General features: G+C 39.0%; 1 protein-coding gene across 1 annotated transcript in view; it reads right to left on the bottom strand.

Annotated features, from left to right (window-relative positions):
- The window catches only part of BMP5 (bone morphogenetic protein 5), a 141,758-nt gene that overhangs the window by 116,721 nt on the left and 9,269 nt on the right, over positions 1 to 15,768 (bottom strand). The gene's annotated exons all lie outside the window — the stretch shown is intronic.

The following is a 15,768-nucleotide window of genomic DNA, read 5'->3' as shown; positions in this document are numbered from 1 at the left end:
ATCTCTTAAAAAAATATTTTGATCAAATTTTCAATAATTACCAATGCTTACCTATTCATATTTCTCATTCTTAAGGTATTTCATTTTCAACTTATTGGCATAGAATTAATGTAGTACTCCATAAAGGGTTAAATTTTATAAATAATTATATGTCATTTATCTATTTTATTTCCATTTTAATAGTATTTATTAGAAGTTCACTGATTACTTCATCTTTCAAATTAATAGTTTTAAATTAATCAATTCATAGTCTGTCTCCTATTCAGTGTATTTTGTTTTTTATTTCTATATGTTATACTTTTAGGACTTAATGGGGCATGTTCAATAAAATGCTTAATTCATTCATCTCCCTTCATTTCTATTCTTTTCCTTTTAGTGTTAAAGCTCTAAAGGCATGAATTTATCCTAGAGTATAGCTATGGCAACCATTCTTATGTTTTGATAAAGTTTCATAAATGGTATTTTTATTAAAACTTATGACCAATACCAGACCATCTGACCTGCATCTTGAGAAACCTATATGCAGGTCAGGAAGCAACAGTTAGAACTGGACATGTGGACATGGAACAACAGACTGATTCCAAACAGGATAAGTAGTACATGAAGACTGTATATTGTCACCCTGCTTATTTAACTTCTATGCAGAGTACATCATGAGAAACGCTGGGCTGGAGGAAGCACAAGCTGGAATCAAGATTGCCAGGAGAAACATCAATAACCTCAGACATGCAGATGACACCACCCTAATGGCAGAAAGTGAAGAGGAGCTAAAGAGCCTCTTGATGAAAGTGAAGAGGAGAGTGAAAAAATTGGCTTAAAGCTCAACATTCAGAAAACGAAGATCATGGCATCTGGTCCCATCACTTCATGGGAAACAGATGGGGAAACAGTGGAAACAGTGTCAGACTTTATTTTGGGGGGTTCAAAAATGACTGCAGATGGTGATTGCAGCCATGAAATTAAAAGACGCTTACTCCTTGGAAGGAAAGTTATGATGAAACTAGACAGCATATTCAAAAGCAGAGACATTACTTTGCCAACAAAGGTCCGTCTAGTCAAGGCTATGGTTTTTCCAGTGGTCATCTATGGATGTGAGAGTTGGACTATAGAGAAAGCTGAGCGCCAAAGAATTGATACTTTTGAACTGTGGTGTTGGAGAAGACTCTTGAGAGTCCCTTGGACTGCAAGGAGATTCAACCAGTCCATCCTAAAGGAAATCAGTCCTGGGTGTTCATTGGTAGGACTGATGCTGAGGCTGAAACTCCAGTACTTTGGCCACCTCATGCGAAGAGTTGACTCATTGGAAAAGACCCTGATGCTGGGAGGGATTGGGGGCAGGAGGAGAAGGGAACAACACAGGATGAGATGGCTGGATGGCATCACCGACTCAATGCACATGAGTTTGGCTGAACTCCGGTAATTGATGATGGACAGGGAGGCCTGGCGTGCTGCGATTCATGGGGTAGCAAAGAGTTGGACACCACTGAGCGACTGAACTGGACTGAACTGATTCCTTAAACATCTAATTTCTTCTTAATTTAGTTAGGGAATTTATGTAGTTATTATATGGTTTATGACTATTCAGTTATAAATATGACATGTAAACTATCTGCCTGTTTGCAATTTATTTTCACAAATAAGCTGCTACTAGCTCTGTGGCTTTTGACAAATGCAGAAGTTTGTAACCACCCCCACAATATAGATTCACAGAACTCCCTTCACTATTGTAGCTTCTCTGTAATCAAACACTTCCTATCTTTAATTCCTGGCAAAAACTCATCTATTCCCCATCTCCATAGCTTCGCTTTTCCTGTAAAGTGAAGTGAAGTCGCTCAGTCGTGTCTGACTCTTTGTGACCCCATGGACTACAGCCTACCATCCTCCTCCGTCCATGGGATTTTCCAGGCAAGAGGACTGGAGTGGGGTGCCATTTCCTTCTCCATGCTTTTCCTAGAATTATATATAAATACAATCATACAATATGTAGCCTTTGGGTCTGGTGGTTTTACACTTAGAAAAATGTAATTTAAGTTCACCTGTATCTAAGTATGTGAAGTTGCTTCAGTCATGTCATATTTTTCCATGGGATTCTCCAGGCAAGAATATGGGAGTGGGTTGCCATGCTCTCCTTCAGGGGATCTCCCCAACTCAGGGGTCAAAATCAGGTCTCTTGTGTCTCTTGCATTGACAGGTGGGTACTTTAACATTAGCGCCACCTTGGAAGCCCCTCTATCTTAGCATGTATAAAATAGTTCTATCATTGAGAATTCCACTGAATAGATATTTAACCATTAATTAATCTTGGCATGTATAAATAGTTCTACTGTTGAGAATTTCATTGAATTCTCAACAATGGTTAAGCCGTTGAAGAACATTTAAATTCTTTGTACTTTAGGGCAATTATGAAGAGTCTCTGTAAACATTCACATACAGATTTTTATGTACGGGAATTCAGGTACAGATTTCATTTCTCTATAATAAATACCTAGAAGTGATATATTTGGGTCACAGGGCTAGTGTATGTGTAATATTATGAGAAACTACCAACATTTTTTTCAAAGAGGCTGTGTCATTTTGCATTCCTAGAAGCAATTTATGAGAGTTCCATATCTTTACCAGTACAGGCACAGGGAGGCTTTGTTGTTGTTCTTTTCCCCTTTTCCCATTTTAGCTTCTTCTATGATGTGTAGTGCTATCTTATTGTACTTTTAATTAGCATTTCCTTAATGGCGGTGAACATGGTTCGTGCCTGCTGCTGCTGCTGCTGCTAAGTCGCTTCAGTCGTGTCCGACTCTGTGTGACCCCATAGATGGCAGCCCACCAGGCTCCCCTGTCCCTGGGATTCTCCAGGCAAGAAGAATGGAGTGGGTTGCCATTTCCTTCTCCAATGCGTGAAAGTGAAAAGTGAAAGGGAAGTCGTTCAGTCGTGTCCGACTCTTAGCGATCCCATGGACTGCAGCCTACCAGGCTCCTCCGTCCATGGGATTTTTCCAGGCAAGAGTACTGGAGTGGGGTGCCATTGCCTTCTCCAGGTTTGTGCCTATCACTTACCAATAACTATTGTAATATTTTGAATGTTATGTGTGCTATCAAATTAGTGATTTATGTACACAGTCCACTAAATTTTAGAAAAAGTATATACACAACTTGATACAACTAAATGTATTTCAAAGTACAGTCCTTGAGGTAATTCAATTAATTTAACTTTATTAGCTGTGTTATTCAAGTACATCATTGTTTTATATTTGTGTATGTATGTATTCCGTTATGCAGTTTTAACTGCATGGTAAGTTTTCATACTATAACTTTGCTTCAATTTTTACTTACACTTCTAACAATTTTTATTCTATGCATTTTGATTTATTACTTCACATACAAAGATTTGGCAAACCTGGAGCTTGGTCAAGTTTTATACGGTCCATGTTATACTGACTTGCTCTGTTTTATGTCATTCATTTTCCCTTGCATCTTAGACTTGCTAACATAAAATTACGACCCCTGATTTTTTCTGCTTGTATGTTTCTGATATACCTTGTTTGTTGATTCAGAATTTATCTAATTATTTGATATTGTCACTTCAGCTGAGTAATTTTTGCAGTTAGGACACCATTGTACTAATACTTAGATTTCTAGGGCTTCCCTGGTGGCTCAGAGGTTAAAGTGTCTGCCTGCAATGTGGGATACCTGAGTTTGACCCCTGAGTCGGGAAGATCCCCTGGAGAAGGAAATGGCAACCCACTCCAGTATTCTTGACTGGAGAATCCCATGGATGGAGGAGCCTGGTAGGCTGCAAAGAGGTCACAAAGAGTCGGACACGACTTAGATTTCTAACTGTTGCATAAATGTCTTTTTTTAAAAACTACACTATGATATAGCATTGAACTTTTCAGGGCTAAGAGATGTTGATAACATGATGAACACGTGTAATGAAAAATCATGATTTAGAGACCAGATTTAGCCAAAACAAAAGTGTAAGCATATCCTATACTTCCTTAACCTCAGATCAGTCTAGAAGATGCTAAAGAGGCCAAGCTAATGAAAGTGGGTCATGGCTTTCTTATCCATTCATCTGCTAATGGACATCTAGGTTGCTTCCATGTCCTGGCTATTATAAACAGTGCTGCGATGAACATTGGGGTACATGTGTCTCTTTCAATTCTGGTTTCCTCAGTGTGTATGCCCAGCAGTGGGATTGCTGGATCATAAGGCAGTTCTATTTCCAGTTTTTTAAGGAATCTCCACACTGTTCTCCATAGTGGCTGTACTAGTTTGCATTCCCACCAACAGTGTAAGAGGGTTCCCTTTTCTCCACACCCTCTCCAGCATTTATTGCTTGTAGACTTTTGGATCGCAGCCATTCTGACTGGCGTGAAATGGTACCTCAGAGTGGTTTTGATTTGCATTTCTCTGATAATGAGTGGTGCATATACACAATGGAGTATTACTCAGCCATTAAAAAGAATACATTTGAATCAGTTCTAATGAGGTGGATGAAACTGGAGCCTATTATACAGAGTGAAGTAAGCCAGAAAGAAAAACACCAATACAGTATACTAACGCATATATATGGAATTTAGAAAGATGGTAACAGTAACCCTGTATATGAGACAGCAAAAGAGACACTGATGTATAGAACAGTCTTTTGGACTCTGTGGGAGAGGGAGAGGGTGGGGAGATTTGGGAGAATGGCATTGAAATATGTATAATATCATGTATGAAACGAGTCGCCAGTCCAGGTTCGATGCGTGACACTGGATGCTTGGGGCTGGTGCACTGGGACGACCCAGAGGGAGGGTATGGGGAGGGAGGAGGGAGGAGGGTTCAGGATGGGGAACACAGGTATACCTGTGGTGGATTCATTTAGATATATGGCAAAACCAATACATTATTGTAAAGTTTAAAAATAAAATAAAATTCCAATTTAGAGATACACTTTAAAAAAAAAATAGACTATCTGTTCTTTGAAGATTTGACAAAAATGTACCTATAACATTATCTTTGTTTTATCTGTAGTTATATCTATCAATCATTCAAAATAGCATTATTTATCTTTATCTCTCTTTTCCTCGATAATAGAAGTTCTTCCAGGTTATTTGTGATATTTTCTTTGTCCTGTATGTTACAAATAATATTTTCTAATTTGTCACTGAAGCATCTATTTTGTTTATGGTATTTTTCAGGCAAAAGAAGAACTTTAAAATTTATATCTTTGTATTTGTTTATTTTTACATGTTTACATAATCTCTAGTATTATGTATTTATTTTTTAAGCATTTGTATATATAAAGACTTTTAAAATTTAGTTTATATTGGAAACTATGAATTTCCAATAACTTCCAAGTGTTCCAGCATCAATTATTGAATCTTCACTCCATTAATTTGAAAAGTTGGTTTATTATTTCCTAAATTCTATTTATGTTTGACTCTGTATCTCTTTAAATTCATAGATCTGTCCTACTGCATTATTAGTTTATATTTTATAATATGCTTTTATATGAATGAGAGTAAAATGATCTCCTATTTTCTTCTTTAAAAAAAAAAAAAACGAAAGTGGGTCATGAATGTTCCTCATCAATATGATCATTTAAACAACAGCTGGTGGCAAGAAGTGATTCCAACACATCTTGGGATTCTGTGAAAAAAGGTTTAGACCAATAATCAAACTTGAGACTAAACTAGAAGGTATGTAATTTGTGGGTAAATGCAGGCAATGGATAATCAATTAAAAATAATTTGTGTAGAGACCACCTTGGTGGTCCACACAAGTTTGATACATGGTCCAGGTAGATATCACATGTCATGGGGCAGCTAAGCCTGTGTGCCCCAACAAGAAAAACCACCGCATTGAGAAGCCTGTGCACATCAAGGAAGAGTAGCCCCTGCTCTCTGCAGCTCTAGAAAGCCCGCATGCGGCAACGAAGACACAGTGCAGCCAAAAATAAAACAATATTTTTTTTCATTTGTGTGTTTACTTAGTGTTCCTCCCTCCAGTCCCCAAATGCCACCTTTAAATAGTATAATAAATGAGACACTTACACCCCTCTGCCATCCCTGTTCTTAGGTTAGCTATAAATGCATGTTTTATAATTAAATTATAGGAGATTATTAGGGCATTAGTTTATTTAGGCCAAAATTTATTTCTTCTGCGGATTTTTATTCTCAAATATGGTTCCTTGAAGACTATGTACTTTCCATTCTTAGTGATTTCTATTCCAGTAATCAGCTGCATGGCACCTTCAAACAGTTATTTCTGGAGAGGGATGTGAATGAAATATTTTCCAAACTGTTAAATAATGGAAGTGTTTTTCAGTTTTTCTGAAATTTTTTAATTCAGAAGAAATACAAATTCAAAAAAAAAAAAGATTTAAGATAGTTAAGAATGTAAATATATTCAACTTAATTTAGATTTCAGTATGATAAAATAGTCTATAGAAGGGAATGGCAACCCACTCCAGTATTCTTGCCTGGAGAATTCCATGGACAGAGGAGCCTGGTGGTCTATAGTCCACAAGGTCGCAAAGAGTCGGACACAACTGAGCGACTAACACCCCCCCCCACACACACACACGATAAAATAATACTAGCATTTATGGTTGGTGCAAATAGTAATTGAAACAAGTTTACTGAAAAACAATTTAGTAATATTTAGTAATATTTTTCAGAAGATTTAAAAGATAATTTTATTCTAACTCAATTTTAAAGAATAGACTCTAAGAAAGTGATCAGAAATTGTCAAAAATGTTTATGAACACTTATATAAAGATGTTCATTTCAACAGATTACATAATAGTGAAAACTGGAAAAGGGCTTCCCTGGTAGTTCGGCGGTAAAGAATTCACCTGCAATGAAGGAGACACAGGTTCTGTCCCTGGGTCGGGAAGATCCCCTGGAGAAGGAAATGCCACCCCACTCCAGTATTCTTGCTTGGGAAATCCCATGGACAGAGAAGCCTGGCGGGATACAGTCCATGGGGTGGCAAAAGAATTGGACACAGCTACTAAACAGCAGCAATAAACAACAACAAAAAAAGGAAAAATTGCATGCCAGACTATAATTATTCAGCTGAAATATTATTGTCATCAAAATATGCTCATAAAGAGCACATGAAGAAATGAGAACAGTCATATACTAAAAAAAATCAAGACTAAACTAAGAGCACAACATTGCGTAAACATTGCTTAATTCTAAAAAAGTGAATGCTTGTAAAGTATGGAAAGAAATATTAAAACATCAACCATAGTAGTTCTAGATAATAGATTTAAACTTTTTTGCTGCTTCTTTTTAATTTTGGAAATAAAGTGGTCATGGTGTCAACAAACTAGCTTATCATAATTCTTTGCTTGCCATTGTTTCCAAAAATGATTTCATATAATAGAATTTCCTCAGGAGGAGTGTTTCTCAGAGTGAGATTGCTGCAACACTGGGGATCCATGGCTCTGTCAGGAGAGCTCCAGAGTTCATGTGCCTTGGAAACCTCATAACCCATATCCTCCTTGCAGAGATACACAATGCTCATTGACATAATAAAGATACTGAGAAGTCTTCTCTTGGAAATATCAAACCTTATTTAATGACTGTTTCTCAGCCCAGTTCAAATTTATTTGACTGTAAAATTTCAGATCCACCCCTTACAGAAGAACTTAAAACACTTTCAAGGAAATCCCCTTACAAATGCTAAGAATTCTGATTTAAAAGAGTCAGTGATTGAAGGTGTCCAACAGATTTAAACAATCATGTTTCAGCAGGGGGTTGAGTTATTAGAGATACCAAGGGAACATTTCATGCAAAGATGGGCTCAATAAAGGACAGAAATAGTATGGACCTAACAGAAGCAGAAGATATTAAGAAGAGATGGCAAGAATACACAGAACTATACAAAAAAGATCTTCACGACTCAGATAATCACGATGGTGTGATCACTCACCTAGAGCCAGACATCCTGGAATGTGACAAGTGGGCCTTAGGAAGTATCACTAAAAACAAAGCGAGTGGAGGTGATGGAATTCCAGGTGAGCTATTTCAAATCCTGAAAGATGATGCTGTGAAAGTGCTGCATTCAACATGCCAGCAAATTTGGAAAACTCAGCAGTGGCCACAGGACTGGAAAAGGTCAGTTTTCATTCCAATCCCAAAGAAAGGCAATGCCAAGGAATGTTCAAACTACTGCACAATTGCACTCATCTCACATGCTAGTAAAGTAATGCTCAAAATTCTCCAAGTCAGGCTTCAGCAATACATGAACCGTGAACTTCCAGATGTTCAAGCTTGTTTTAGAAAAGGCAGAGGAACCAGAGATCAAATTGCCAACATCTGCTGGATTGTCGAAAAAGCAAGAGAGTTCCAGAAAAACATCTATTTCTGCTTTATTGACTATGCCAAAGCCTTTGACTGTGTGGATCACAATAAACTGTGAAAATTCTGAAAGAGATGGGAATACCAGACCACCTGACCTGCCTCTTGAGAAACCTATATGCAGGTCAGGAAGCAACAGTTAGAACTGGACATGGAACAACAGACTGGTTCCAAATAGGAAAAGGAGCACATCAAGGCTGTATATTGTTACCCTGCTTATTTAACTTATATGCAGAGTACATCATGAGAAACACTAGGCTAGAAGAAGCACAAGCTGGAATCAAGATTGCCGGGAGAAATATCAATAACCTCAGATATGCAGATGACACCACCCTTATGGCAGGAAGTGAAGAGGAGCTAAAGAGCCTCTTGATGAAAGTGAAAGAGGAGAGTGAAAACATTGGCTTAAAGCTCAACATTCAGAAAACTAAGATCATGGCATCTGGTCCCATGACGTCATGGCAAATATTTGGGGAAACAGTGGAAACAGTGGCTGACTTTAAATCACTGCAGTTGTTGATTGCAGCCTTGAAATCAAAAGACACTTTCTCCTTGGAAGGAAAGTTATGACCAACCTAGACAGCATATTAAAAAGCAGACATTACTTTGTCAACAGAGGTCCATCTAGTCAAGGCTATGGTTTTTCCAGTAGCCATGTATGGATGTGAGAGTTGGACTATAAAGAAAGCTGAGTGCCAAAGTATTGATGCTTTTGAACTGTGGTGTTGGAGAAGACTCTTGAGAGTCCCTTGGACTGCAAGGAGATCCAACCAGTCCATCCTAAAGGAGATCAGTCCTGGGTGTTCATTGGAAGGACTGATGCTGAGGCTGAAACTCCAATTCTTTGGCTACCTCATGCGAAGAGTTGACTCATTGGAAAAGACCCTGATGCTGGGAGGGATTGGGGGCAGGAGGAGAAGGGAACAACACAGGATGAGATGGCTGGATGGCATCACCGACTCAATGCACATGAGTTTGGCTGAACTCCGGTAATTGATGATGGACAGGGAGGCCTGGCGTGCTGTGGTTCATGGGGTAGCAAAGAGTTGGACATGACTGATCGACTGAACTGAACTGAATGAGTTATTGTATATCAATGAAGTTAGTGGAATTAAAATTAAATATGATTTATGACCCAGTCATAAACAATAATTTCATCTTCTGACCTTCTAAGTATTCTGCTGCTGCTATGTCACTTCAGTCATATCCGACTCAAGCATATCTCAGTGTAAATAATTAGAAATCAGCTACTGAGATTGTTCATACTTCCCCTTACATTACAACTGTGGATTGATTGGGTGGGAGTGGTCAGGTAAAGGGAGGAAGAGAGAGAGAAAGAAAATAGAATTTTTAAAAACAAGCAGGTTCCATCCTAAATGTTCATCTTTATGCTGCACTACTTCTCGATTTGCCTTTCAAAGCAGAGATTAGTCCTCAGGTTTATTGCTGAAATTTGATACATAAATACACATCCTTGCTTTTTACAAGTCCTTTTTTGATTTCTTGGCTTGGTATTAAGACCCAGGGATCGAACCCAGGACTCTTGCATTTCAAGCAGATTCTTTACCATCTGAGTCACCAGGGAAGCCCACTGAGGGCTGGGGGCAGCTGAGACTCCCCAAGCACCTTGTCCCAAAGATATTTTTTCTTGAAAAACAAGAGAAAATAAATAAACATTTATTTATTTAAATACTTATTTAATATTTATTTAAATAAATATTTATTTAAATATCCCATTGCGACCACATGGACTGTAGCCCACCAGGCTTCTCTGTCCGTGGAATTCTTCAGGCAAGAATACTGGAGTGGGTAGCCATTCCCTTTTCCAGGGGATCTTGCCAACCCGGGGATCTTGCCAACCCATTGATCTCACCCAGGTCTCCCATACTATAGGCAGATTCTTTACCATCTGAGCCACCAGATGGAAGCCCTAAATATCCCAAGGCCTTAGCTTTAAATTCATAAGATATGTGAAAAGCAGAAACAATAGATTTAGCTTTGGTGTGATGTAGAGGCCATGAATGAGCTGTGTGAAAGGCACTCACTTTACACATGCAAGAGATTAGGGCTGTAGCTGCTACAAATCAGGAGACGTGCTTTCTATGTGGAGTGTTCAGTGTTATATAGAACACGGAGGAGACCTCGCCATAACCAGCAGGATGGAGCAGAGGCTAGCTGCCAGGGCTCCCATCTGCAATCACAGGGATTTCCTAACCTGTAGGTTCACGGGGTCCTGCAGCCCAAACTTCCAGTTTAATAGGTTCTTCATGACATTTGCTAGCCAGTCTAGGATTGGGTCACAAAAGCTGTGACAAGGCCTTCATCCTAGCTGCAGGGCAGACCTGTTAGTTGCCCTTCTACACTGGCCAGCAATCTGGTAGTTTTCCAGCATCCAAATGAACTATTGTTTATTCCACCCTCCAACCTCTGCTTTTGAGGCCTATTAGTGTTTACAGCTTTGACAGTCTACCTCTTCTCTTTCTGGCCAAACATTACTCCCGTTCCTCCCAAGTCTGACTTTTGAAGGTAAGACTCAACACAGATCCCCTTTCCCTCGTTCATTACTGGCCAACTGGTCAAATGCCACAAAGGTCAGCATCCCTGGGGTCTGCAGACTGCTTGCTTCCCTCTGCCTTGAGAGTGTCATGAAGATCTGCCTTCTTCAAAAGGCCACGCATCCCCATTCAGAAGAAGGCTTAGAGGAGCCCAGCTCCAGGGAGAAGACTTTGAGTAAGCTCATTCCTAGGGATTTTTCCCCTCTAAATTCTAAAGCATTGCTAATGAAGTGAAACTATCCCAAGTCCAATATAGGAAATGTTGGAAAAATATACAGAAGTTTGACAGAGTTCAAACCATGCCCCAACCAACAGCCTTCCTGACAGCATTTACAAAGGAGAGACAGCAGAGCAGCGGGAAGCTTGCACTGTGAATCCGCGTCCTCCTCTCACAGGATGTAGGACTTTGGACCAGGGACAACATCTTTGGATCTCAGTTCCCTCATCTGTAAAATAAGGTCATTTTGTGGGAATTAAATGTTAGCACTTGAAATACTATTGGCACACTGACCGGCACCTTAGAAGCACCGAGTAAGTGTTAGCCGAGGAAGACAGTGCCTTCCACTAGAGCAGAAATCAGGGTGAGTCTTAAGTCCTTCCTCTATGATTTCACTTTGACGATCTGGTGTTTTGTTGATATGAATTCTTGGGTAAGCACCAATCACAGGGATGGCGTCCCAGGAGACTTAGATTTACTTTTTGCAGTATATGTTCATTTCACGATCACAGAAGATCGCTAGTAAAGAGTCAAGCGGTGGTAAAATACTGAGCAATGTTTCTCAATAATCAAGTTGAAATAATAATGGTCTACTGCCCAGGATCCTGAGAAGATTCAAAGCTTCATATCCAAAAGTTCTGTATACCAGTTTTTTGAATTTTTGTTATTCTGCACGTGACAAAGTGTGTCTTCATTGACTGAGTATATGTTGAATCCATACTATGTGCAATATGTACAGTAACAGAGGAGATAGCAAACACAAGGTTGTTAGCACACGTGTGAAAAAGTAACATAGGGTCCGGGGTGAAAATTCAGACACATCCAATAATCTAATGTTGAAAAATTGTGTGATCTTTACCCCTGTTTTCTAAGCACAGCACAATTCCTTCTCCAAGCACACCACAATAAATAATAAATGTTTAAGCCACACTTCTCTGGAACATACAGTAAGCATGTGGTGCAAAATATGAATCTTCGTTTGAAATATTGCCCCTAAAATCACTGGACTTTCACATAGTAAGGTCCTATGTGATACAGAGCAGATTTCAGAGAGAGCCTCTAAGCTGTGCTGAAGCCTCAGGCTACCTCTGCATTATGCTTTTTGGACTAACGGGCTTCCTTAGGTTCTGTTTGCTGATGAGAAGCTTTTTTTCTCTCTTTTTAAAAACTTTCTTTAAAAGGGATGGAGGTTTGAAAACTTTTTCCTGTACACTAGAGGTTAATTCTACCTGGTTAGTTCAACAACAAAGGAACACATTGTTTTAGAGAATGTTTGTTAATGCTTTTCTTTTAACTTGGGGCTGGAATTTTTGTGATTTTTTGAAAGTAGGTGACATTAAGCAAAAAAGAAAAAAAAAATTCCTGGCATAAGAATCAAGAGCCTGGACCTCGAGTGTCTTGCCCTGTGATCTTGGCAGTGGGACAGGCAATCTCTCCACAGTGCCTGACCCAGTAGTAGGTAGTCAGCTGCATTGGCCCAGTCACTGAATGAGTAACAAACGTCTCAGCTCTCCAGTGCCCACAGATGTGTACTGTGGTCCTATCTGCTTCCCTGAGTGCTGGATGCAAGGATGGTGTAGAAAAGCGCAAACCATGATTATTATTGTTAGAAGTTTCACTGCTGTCTATATATTTCAAAAGTAGGTTACCTACCTAAAGAGCAGTGGCAAAGAACAAAAAAATGAATAGCCAGATTGTGGTCCCCGTACTGATTCTGCCTTTATCAGCTGAGTGAACTTTGTAAGTTATTTAACTTCTAATGAGTCTCAATTTTCACACCAAAAAAAAAAAAGGGGGAACAGAAAGATATTTACCCATAACAGTGGGTTTTAGACACAGATTAACTGAAAAAAGGCATGTGAATCACTTAGTCCAGTCCAGGCAGAGGAATTATATTTAATTGCTGTTATTGTTGATTTAATGACTGCTGCTACAACTATACTATCATTTAAAATTTTGTGACAGGGACGTCCCTGCTGGTCCAGGGGCTAAGACTCCATGCTCCCAATGCAGGGGGCCCAGATTCGATCTCTGGTTGGGGAAGCAGATCCCAAGTGCTACAACAACTAAGAGCTCATACGCTACTTGGGGAAGCAGATCCCAAGTGCTACAACAACTAAGAGCTCACATACTACTTTAACTGAAGATCCCACATGCCGCAACTAAGACCTGGTGTAGCAAAATACATAAATGAGTTTTTTTAAAAAGTAAAATAAAATTATGTGACAATGTATAATTTATATGTATCACATACACAAAAAAACACAATGATAACCAGCTTGCTTAATTCTGACAAATTCTTCCTCCAAGTAAACAACTGTAAAATGCTGACCATTTTTGATATGACACTGTAGAAGAAAAAAATCTTAATTGTTGATTTGAACATGTCAGAACATGTCGGAATCCATATCATAAGAACTTAACTCATCACAATGAAAACTTTAGCAAAGAGCATCATGATGACTTATCTTTCAGCATGTTATCAAATAATGAAAAAACAATAAATCCATATTTTTCCACTCAACATATCAGGAAATAACAAAAGTGCATGTGATGACTTTACAATATGGATAGTGTAAACACAAGAGGTCCACATTCATGCAAGGCCTTTTGTGCGACTTTTTGGATAAAATCCATGCATTCCCATCTTGCTTTAAAATATTAAAACAAGAAACAATTCAAGAAAAATTAATAAAAAGATCCAACTGTCATCTGGAAAAAAAGAAAACAAAACAGAATTCAAACTCATAGTCTAGAAAAGTCAAAATGCTTCAGGCTGGATTGCGTGAAATAGAAACAAAATTTCAACAATGATACAAACAGTAATGAGAACAGCTAGAAATTAGAAAATCATAAATTCAAATATGATCTGAGAAACAGATAACACTCAGAACACCAGGACTGCATGATTATTTGAACAGAGTGGTTTTCCTTTTTAGAGTTCAGAAGTTTATTCACTGAGATTTTCATCATGAGTCAACTTTTTTTCAAAATTAAAAGAAAACCAAAAAAAAAATTTTAGCTTCTGAAAACAAACTTTCAAACTCAAGATTTTTTTCCATCCTTTCAAAGGGTCTTTTAGAGAGTGGCCACGTCTTCATTACAACACTAGCCTACCAGCAATTTGCCCTTCTCCATAACAAGCAAGGGAATGGAACAGGGAATATCTGGAATGAAAGTAAAATGTTGGGTTCCTTCTAGGAATGGGTCCAAAAGTAATTTAAAAGCATCTTTCAGTAGCCCCTCCCAGAAAGCATTGCCTTCAGATGATCACAGGGAGACTTCCCAGTTACCCAAAAGTTCAGCTGTGGACTGACATTTCCCTGGACACCCCAAGGACTGAGCAGAGTCCATCAACTGTCCAACTTGAAGACAGAGTCCCTGAAAATTCCAGTTCATTTTCTTTTGGATAGAGCAAAATTCATGTGCGTAACGTCCCACAGTTTCAGTTAGAAAATGATCTGATGATATCTGGTGGACTGGGCTTAAAACACCAACCCCAGCATTAGAACCCCATGGACCTTACTCGAGCAGAAGTTGTTACAGTAGCTGTTAACTTCATCCTTAGCTCATGTTGGCTCAAAGAGCTATAATCCCACCTTGTTAAGTTCTAACTATTAATACAATTCTGTATTATGATCTCCACTTTACAGACAAGGCGACGTGAAATAATTTGTTCAAAGATGTGTGTGTGTTACTGTTCAGTCGTATCTGACTCTTTGCGACCCCGTGGACTGTAGCCGACCAGGCTCCTCTGTCTGGGGGATTTTCCAGGCAAGAATACTGGAGTGGGTTGCCAATCCCTTCTCCAGGGGATCTTCCTGACCAGGAATCAAGCCCAGGTCTCCTGCATTGCAGATTCTTTAGCATCTGAGCCACCAGGGAAGCAGCACATGCAGGTATTAATGCAAAGTTGGTATTCAAGCCATTCCGACTCCAAAACATTTTACTGAGATGGTTAGGAGACTAAGTAACCTGTCCTCACTCTCAGCAAAGAAAACATCTGCAAAATATTAACCATAAGGCACATATAAATGATGACCTGTACTATTTCCTCATGAAATTAGTCATCAATGTCTACATGAAGATTATCTGCTGAGAAGCCTACAACATTTCCAAACGGAACTCTCTCTTCCTCTGCTTTTGGCAATTATAGAAGTAAACTCAGGTTAAAATCAACCATCCTTCGGCAATTTAAAGGGGAGCAGGGTCTATACTGGGAAGAAGCTCTTCTACTCGATGCTCATCTGGGATTAAAGGATAGGGGATGCTCTGGCCTCCAGGCTTAGAGGTTGGTTATTTATGAGAACTAAATAGCAGACACACCTGTTCCCCCATGAAATTACACATCTGGGAGTCACAGGAACTCTGCCAGGGGGGAAGAGAGGTAGCAAAGAAAAAGACAATTATTCTAATTTACCTCCTCCTGAAATGATTTCTGCCTGCAACAGGAACTGTAGACGGTATCATGTGATTCCACTCAGAATTTAAAAACCTGTCACACACTCATGGGCCATGTGAGGAAGAATGACATAGGATTGAGAATCAACAGACCTGAGATTGCAAACATATACTGCTCTTTATATTTTCCCTGCATTTATGATAGAATTTTCTATACTGAGTTTTTGTGATTGGCAATGGTAGT

This window comes from Bos javanicus, chromosome 23 (assembly GCF_032452875.1).
Source record: "Bos javanicus breed banteng chromosome 23, ARS-OSU_banteng_1.0, whole genome shotgun sequence".
Taxonomy (NCBI): Eukaryota; Metazoa; Chordata; class Mammalia; order Artiodactyla; family Bovidae; genus Bos; species Bos javanicus.
Note: the sequence above shows the minus strand (reverse complement) of the source record. Positions and strands in the feature narration are given on the sequence as shown.